The 8,778-nt window shown below is 45.0% G+C and overlaps 1 long non-coding RNA gene across 1 annotated transcript; it reads left to right on the forward strand.

Moving 5' to 3' along the window:
• Positions 1 to 1,108: 1,108 nt before the first annotated feature.
• On the forward strand, positions 1,109 to 3,173 carry LOC141744330 (uncharacterized). Its single transcript, XR_012587413.1, has 3 exons — positions 1,109 to 1,290; positions 2,774 to 2,931; positions 3,064 to 3,173. It is a non-coding gene; the product is annotated as an uncharacterized LOC141744330 (long non-coding RNA).
• The last annotated feature ends 5,605 nt before the right edge of the window (positions 3,174 to 8,778 follow it).

An 8,778-nucleotide genomic window follows, 5' to 3' on the forward strand; every position in this document is an offset into this window, starting at 1 on the left:
CCCTGGCCCTTCCGTGAGGCGGTGTCGTTCAACCTGCGCGGGCCTGCCCGGCCCCGCGGCCTGCCACCGCCTGCCCGCCGCTGGGGCTCGCCCCGCCCCGCCCGGCCTGCGCTCCTGCTGGCCGCGGCTCTCGGGCTTTGGGACTTTTTAGGTGTTTCTTTTTTTTGTGTTTAAGTTTTTGGGTTTTGTCCAACAGACGGGCTTGGCCAGTGCGTACGCGTTCTGATTTCCATTTTCGGGCAGCGCCTCAGGATTCGCGATGTGAATCATGGCACTGTTTAACATGTAAACAGTAGTAAAAGCCGCTGTCTTTCTTCCTAAACGCTGAGGGCTTAAATGTCGCCAAACCTGATGGGCCGGTGCACCCGAGATCCACCACCACCACCGGGCTGGGTTTGGAAGTTCCTTGGCAGCTTCCTTGCAAAATCCCGCCACGAGTGCCGGGGTCGGCGGGGGGAGGTTGGCCTGGCCTGGCCTGGCCATCCTCGTGTCCGTGGCGTGCCCCGGTTCTGGGAGGTGGTGTAATTTTAGATTTTGCTAATGAGCTTGCCTGCGTGCCCTGCACACACAGTCTGCCTTGGCTTTTGCTTGGGGATTGGCAGATAAGGCTGGTAATCCTGCTCACCCAGCCTCAGCAGGCGGTGATGATTCCTTTAGTTGTTCTGGGGTTGAGAGCTTGCTGCGTACCGCCACACAGGGGCTGGCCGTGGATGGGTAAAACAAGGGAGAAAATTATTTTTGCTAATCATTCTCTTCCATTCTACCTCGATGCTAGCTCAGGCACTGCGCTGTGGGCTGTCAGCTGTGGGATCTAAGGTGTTCCTGGGTTTGTTGGGAGACCTGTGATAAAACTTGTAACTTCCAGTAAGCGGCACCTCTCTGATAGTTATTTAAAACCTCTGTCTGCATTGTTCTAGAATGATTTCCTTTTTCCTCTAAGGCAACCTAGAGTAGGAAACTGATGGTCCCTCAGGTAGCCCGCTTCCACCTCACTTGAAGTCTTGGCTGCTTGTTGGGTTGGAGGCCAGCAGAGAACCTGAGAGCGGGTCTCCTACTTCCTGCCGTTTGTGGAGCCGGCCAAAGATAACACTTCAGGTTTGGTCCGGGGCAGTGCAGGAGTTTGGCCCGTTTCTGTTGTGATTCACGTATTCCACTTTCAGGTCAGAAGATTGGCAATGATGAGGCTATAAAATGGACGGGCTTGCTTGGGACATCCTTCTCTCCCCTTTGAAGTGCACAGAAGCGTTCCCACTGATTTCAATGGGAAAAGCTCTTTTGTCTGGTGTGCTGGTATGTGTGCCAATTAGTATTTCATACTGATTGGAAGGGAAAGGACTAGGGACTGATTTATGAAGACTGTGGATGTTTGTGGACCAGGACAGTTTAAACAGTACATGCGATTTGCAGATCAGTAATTTGGTAGTTGTTTGTTTGTTTTTAAAAACTGATCCAGCATCTTAGCTGTGGCTAAAAGTGAACATAAAAGGCAGCCAGTTATGACTGAAAATCTTGCACTGTGAAAACAACAGTTATTCCTGCAGTAACAAATATGGCCTGTGGAGTAACAGAAAATGAACCGAAAGCAAGGCACTGACATCAAATTGCAGGTGACAGTGCCCTTCATGGTGCCGATGACCACCTGGAGTCCAGCATTCTGTGAGGATTTGCATTTACAGCAACCAGAGCCCATCTCAGTCATGTAGGGAATCACTTTCCAAGCGCAGTTTTCCTGCCAGCAGGGTTTGTTTGCTTGGTGATAAGAAACAATGGTCAACTCAGTTTGTTACTGGAGCATTTTAGTGACTGAGAAGTGGAATCTGGCATCGTGTGCTAAATCCATTTTCTTAGCTAGTCAAATGCCAACTTGGCAGCCTATCCAGCAAGCTGATAGCACTGGGACAGGCGTGATTGTGAAGACTGTTTTTGACAGTCTCTAGTAAGTCTGCTTTTAAGACACCTCTTTCCATTGCGAAAAAACAGTTACCACCTTCAGGACTGGATGAGAGAGAGGAGAGAGGCATGGGCATTGTCTGCAGCTTAATATTGTACTTTTCCAACTGCCTTAAGAACAGCAACAAGGTTTAGCTTTCAGAAAGGCTGGTATTTATTCACTAGAGCGGTGTTAGCCATAGTTGAGAGGGGAAAAAAGTGTGGCATAGAGGACCTAATTCCTTGTTTTGTTGGAAGAGGAACAACAAGAGAAGATGTGACTTTTCCAATTACAGATGAGGGACCCGATCTTTTCTTCTGCTAAAGAAAGTGTAGTTATATGCTGTTTTTTGCCATTTCTGCTTTTAGGGTCGGCATACTCAAACATACACTCATTTCTCTCATGGGTCTTTCCACTTGCCAGCAATAGCTAGAAAGCTGAAATACTTTGCCAAAACCCTTCAATCTGGGAAAAGAACCATGTACTTGCAGTAGGACCAGGCTGAGTCAGTGCATTGTCTTGGTGCCATCTCGCGTGGCTGGAGAAGTCAGAACAAGACCATCCTTGTGCACAGCATAATGATGCCCAGGTCTCAAGTTGTGTCCCCATGGCGTGCAGCTTCCTAAAGTCATGGGACTTGACCTTCAGATAAAACTCAATGTTATTTGAGAAAGCGTGAGAGTGGTATCCATAGAGAGGACGGGGCGCTCTAGGTTGCATATCCTTATTTTCCTGATGTCACAAACAAGTTAGTTACTCTTGTACGCTGCAGAAAGCCTCACAACCACAAAACCAGCAATAATTTTATAAATGATAAGCTTGTTTTCCTCCTCCTCTTCCTAGATACTCCGAGTGCAGCAGACAGCAGAGATGTGCATTGCTGGAATCCAGAGAGTTTCGTAACATGGCAGCCGCTTGCTGAAAGCCCTGGAGATACAAAACAACCCCTATTTTAAGTCTTGAGAAACATCTCCTACTAAGTAGAAGAAAAAAGCATTTAGGTGAAGTAATGTTGCCAGTCCCATTTGTTTATGAGGCTTGGTTTTTGCCTTTATACATTTTAAATGCTTTTTATTTTCATTCTACTTTTTGTGCCTTTCAAGTTCATGTTTTCCATTTTTTTCATATGACAGGAAAGTCTGGAATTAAGTCCTTACTTTAAAAAGAAGAATCTGGTTCAGAGTCCTGTATAATCATGTAGCTCCAGACATGGGGTGTTTAAAAATAAAGCCACTCTCATGAGAATTACCGTCTTGAAGGTGATTTTCTGTTCTGAGTTTAAGTACTTTGTTGACAGTTTAAGAAGCTTTTAACAACATCTGATCTGTGTTTGCTTTCCAGGCAGATCTCTCTTTTCTTCTTCTTTTCTAAAAATCTAGAGCTTGTTTCACCTCTGTATGTGCTGACGAGGTCAGAAATGTAGTGTACCAGCATGACTGTGACGCGTGTTGAATAATGCATACCAGTGCTTTCAAAAACACATGTGCAGATTTCGTGCAATTGTCTGCTTAAGCTGCTGAGTGATACCATGGGATACAGAGCCATCTTCTTCAGAGACGGAGGAGGATGGTGGTTGGGGTTTACTGGGTGGGGTAAGGCGAGGAACCGAAAGCCTCATGTGACACCCTGAGGGAATCACAAATGCCTTCAGAGCCTCAAGCTCTATAACTTGGTGTTTAACCCAGTCCTTGTTTTTGGAAGGGAGTTGACAGAGGAGTGATTTCTTTTAGTTAAGCTTTCTGAATATATTTATTTTAAATCTGTCGTTTGATGCAGTGGTGTCCTCAAGCTGTACGCACAAGGCAAGAAGGAGACGTGAGGATTTGTCTTTCACTGCTACATACGTACAAGTGCCTGGAAATGTATTATCCAAGGGACACAGAAACAGCTTTTTGAGGGCCTGCTCTTCCTGCTCTGTCTCTAGCAGTAACGTCTGGTAAATGGGGAGACCTGACTGCCTCTTACGGCTACGTCTAAGTCCCATTCTGGGCTCCCAAGCCAGATGCTCTAAACTGGCATTTCTAGGAAGTTACTGCTCTACTTGTGTGGTTTGAATCGCTTAAGTCTTTGGCCTTGTGCCTTAAAGTGCCAGCAGAGGCATGCTGTAATTGCCCATAAATGCACCGTCTGTCATATTATTGTTTAATTATTCCAGCTTCTCACCACCACGCACTGCTCAGTGTCTCTCTTGCTATCTTTATTTAATTGAGTGGAAAAAATCTGAGACTTGTGCTTCACTTACGTCACTTTGTATTTACCCAGCGTCGCTGGATCCTACTATGAAATCCCAGCTTTTGTATGCAGAAGTCAGTCTTCTGTACAGAAAAAATAATGTCAATATCTAAAGCATATGTTAGAAAGAGAATCAATATTTTAACACATGGTAAAGTCAGGCCATAAATCTTTTAGCACAGTCAAATGATTGTATTATTCTCCCTTGAAATACTGCTCCTCCCCCTGAGAAACAAGAGGGGGAAAGAAAACTCTTGAATAACCAAGCTCTTGTCCTCACAATGCAGGACTGTTCTTAGCCCGTTGCTCTGTGTTGCTTCTTTCTTTTCTGTCTACTAACTCTCTCTTTTCTTGTGTGTCAAACGCCTGCCTCTTCAAGGCCCATCTTTCCCTAGCCCATCCCTGTTCATCTGTTTCAGAGTATTACCGGAATGTCGGCTTTCCTGAGATCAGCTTGTGATGACCAGTTCCACTACCTACTTGTTACCATTTCAAACATCTCTACGCTTTCTCCCAGCCTTGCAACCAACCCCTTATTAATGTGTGTGGAAAAAATCATCTTTCAGAGCTCTCTCTAATGCTCTCCTTGTCCGTATGGCCTATAGAAAAAAACTTGGCAGCACGCTGACTGCTTTTCTGTCTTCATGCTCCCTGTGTCTGTGACAAATGCATGTCATTTTTCTGGTCTTTCATTTAGCTTTCAGTCTCTGAATTGGGACACTCTTTTTGTACAGCACCCCACACACAAGATCAAGATCAAGGATCCTGTGCACTTCCACAATAATAATAAATATTAGGTTTGCTTGTGTTTACTCTGCTCTATTTTTTATGGCTCTGGGCAGAAGGAGTTTCATGATGTCTTTTTGGAACATCATTCTGCACCTGAATGATATAGTTTCCAGGGATTTTTTCAGAAATCCTCAACTGAAATTTTCCTTTCAGGTGTACTCCCTGTAACACCTGGCTCCCTGACTGAGCCAGCATCATTATTGGGGTTGTTCTTTTTGCTTCCCATAACTGAACTGTAAGATTACTCATTTCATACTATTTTCTGATTTGTTTTATTTTTCATCCATCTCTTTCCTGCAGGAAAGAGCAATTTATATAATGATTTCACTGTCGAATTGACTTTCAGGCTTTACTGCTATTTGTCACCATTCAGGAAATCCATCCCTGGCTCCAGGAGAACACTCAATCCCTGCTGACAGGCTGGAAGAGGGAGAGAAAATAGATAGCAGAGCTGCAGCTATTAAGACCAACAGGCAAATATTTTATTCCACCTCAATTTTCCCTTCGCAAATTACTTTTAAAGAATTTATTTCTCTTTGTGAGAATGTGAATGAGAGTTGTTTGTTTATTTTCCCGGTGACTCTTCTGATCATCATCTTCTTCCACATTTCAGACATTGGAGCTTGCAGCAGTGACAAGATGTAATCCCGAGTAAAACTGCTTCTGCTTGTGGCATTGGTTAACCTGCTGGCAATGATACTTGCCTGGGCATGGGGCAGCTGGCGGCTTAACACAGCTCAGCATGGGTGTACTGCCACTCCCAGTCACTTTTAGGACACAGTTGAGTTGTTTATAGTAATCTTAAAAAACTTGTAGTAAATTTGTTCTGCCTTCCTGGGGCCACCACTCCCAGAGACCTTTCCCCTTTCTTGGCTACTGTGGGAGCCTCTTTCCTTCGGCTTCACACCTTTATCATCTAAAAGTGATAGCAGTACAGAACTGATTGTCTCTCTCTTTGAAGGGCATGCTACACTGCTATGCTGTTGTGGCTGTTGAGGACTGGAAGATCAGAGAGGACAATGGGGAAGTGGAAGCCTGCTCCCTGTTTTATGCAGAACAGAGGTGGGATGTGCCCTTTTATGAAGTTCAGCAGAGAAAAACTTGGGCTGCTTTCACACTCGCATTCCTACATACCGTGCCATACCAGTCAGCCTTGTACTTCACGGACCTTTGAAGGCATGAAACAACATGCAGTGTAAATGAAATCTAAGCCACACCATACCAGATTATTGATGCCAGCCAGTTTTAGAAGGCTGACACAAGTGCCAAGTGAAACAGGTACAATGGCAGGAGATGTCTTGTACCACCTGCAGGCATGCAGATCTACGCAGCACCAGAGTCCAACAGCAATGTGCGGCATGTAAAAAGCTGGTGAACCCACGGCCACTTAGGCTTGAATGCACTTTCCTGGGGAGGAAGTGGCTTTTCCCTTGGAAACCTCAACTCCCCAGGGTCTGCATGAGGTCAATGGAAAAAGTGATTTCTTCAGAATGTGATGCAGAGCGCCTAAGCACAGGCTTATCTTATTGACTACAGAGGAAGCTTAACCTCTGTAGATTTAAAATAGCTTTTGTGAATACCCAACCCCTCTCGCCCCTTAGTTTTGGGAGTTATGTTAGTCCTGGACCTGGTTAGTCCTTGGTAGACACGCTGCCTACAGAAATTCAGCTGCTGCAGGCCCAAGCTAAGAGAAGCTTGTCCACCAGAGCACAGAATGACCTCTTGGATCCTGCTTTGTCCTTTTGAGTTACTCTAGGATGTCACAAATGAATTTGCAAGTATCAGAAGAATGAAATGAAGTCAAGAAAGGTTGGTTTCTTTAGGGATGGCCTGACTGGAGCTGGAATAATCCGCATCTGTTTCAGTTTAACTGAATTTTTCATTCCAGCCTTTCAAAGTACAGACAACCGAAGCCTTTAATTTGCCCTGTCTTTCACTGTAGAGAAAAGTAGGAGTTTCTAACAGCTGATACTATCCTGTCTAGAATATCTACACTAAAAAAATACAGTTTATTGTCTGTTGTGAATGAAAAAGCTCTTGCTTGTCTCTGTTGTTTGTAGTGTTGACTTTGAAAGATAAATTGTTTGAACTGGTTGAATCTCCGTTTGTATAACTGAAGATTAGCTTGCTTGATAGCCTGCTGGATTTGCAGTTTTCCCTTGCACTAAATAAACTGAGGAACCGCTGGCCCTGGGGCAGCAAGCATACAGTGCATACTTGAAAAAGTTTGTATGCATACAAGTAAAAAAAAAGATGAAATAATTTCATGCTTGGCATTCTGGATGTGCTGTTTCAGCGTTGATATGTTTTCTCTTTCCACCTGGAAGAGCTCCTGTAAAACCTAGGAAGTCCATTAAAAAAATTACTAACAAACAGCCTGATAGACATAGATAGGTGGCTAATAGTTGAAAGTTGAAGCTGGCAGGACCAGAATTGTTTTTTACATGGTAGTTTCACAAGCCTAAATCATGCTACTTGGTTTTGGGAACATAAGTACCTTAATCAAACTCTACCCTTATATCATACATTTGCTTTGTAGAACCAACTGGAGGAAAAAGCAAAAATAATTTCTTCTCATTCAAGTAAGCAGACCTGACTCCGAACACATAAAAGGAAGACGGTAAAAATAGCGACATTTTACTGTACTGTAGTCCTTCAAAGAGAACCACATTTTGAGGTTCCCTTTCTTTGCATCCTTTTTTGTATTGCAACAGCATCTCGCACCAAGCAGAAACTTTTACTCTGGTGGGCCAGTCTCTGTTTTCAATGTGACGGATCTTCTCAGCTGCTCCGTTGCAGGATTAGCTTCTAGACATTGACGAGGGCTCTGAATGTCTGCGTGCATCCTTCAGGTACAGTTTCTGGGCCTAGCACCCTTCCTCGCTCCCTGAGTTGTGCCAGCTCTTCCAGCCTCCCCAGTTTTTGTAGACTCACAATAAAGGCAGCAGAGCCAAGCTTACATTCAACAGGAAGATGGAAAAGCAGTGATGAAGGCATACACTGTTTTTGTGATCACTATGATGCTCACAAAATGAAATGGACTTTGTCATGCCATCAGCCTTCAAAACATGTGCCTCTCCCCCAAAGCCACTGAACACGTTGCAACCCTTGCCCAAGAGACTGAAGCCAAACTTCTGGTAATCTGATGATTAAAGAGAAGAGAAAAGAATAGGATAGGGCAGGAAGGTCTGGGTAGATTGAGGTGTAGATGAGAGGAAGATAAAACCAAGGACTGGGAATTCGGAGATTTAAGATGTGATAGAGGGAGACAGAGATTCACAAAGAAAGTGAAACTGGGAATTAGAGTAGTTTTATGCTGAGGCTGGCAAGGAACTAGCAGCAGGGGAAGGACAGAAGACACAGCAGAATTCAGTTTGCCAGTACAAGACGAGAAGGAAAAGACAGGAAAGTCAGAGGGATAGGCACTGAGATGAAGAACCAGCCAAGACATTGAACTAGGACCTGTTGGAGGTTAAGAAAGGAGAGGTCAGGCACAGGCAGAGGGGAGGGGAATGGAGTATGGGGGAGACCTGTGGGAGGCAGCCCGGCACAGGGCAGAGCAGAGGGGTGTGTGGGTGGAAAGGGACAAAACGGGCTGTGCTCGCTGGGACATCCTGACTTCCAGAGCTGGAAGTGGAACAGAGCTTCCCTGAGGCTGGCCTTCACGTTGGCTCAGACAGCAAAGAATTTGGCTCTTGTGCTGTCTGCCCCAGCCCGCAGTACAGAAACAACTAGAATTGAGTGTCCTTGGATGAGGCAGCAGCAGCTGCCTGCCTGGGGGAGGAGAACGGGCTTTCTTGTAGTTGGATGACAAAAATTTTACAGTT

Source organism: Larus michahellis, chromosome 6, assembly GCF_964199755.1.
Source record: "Larus michahellis chromosome 6, bLarMic1.1, whole genome shotgun sequence".
Lineage (NCBI taxonomy): Eukaryota > Metazoa > Chordata > Aves > Charadriiformes > Laridae > Larus > Larus michahellis.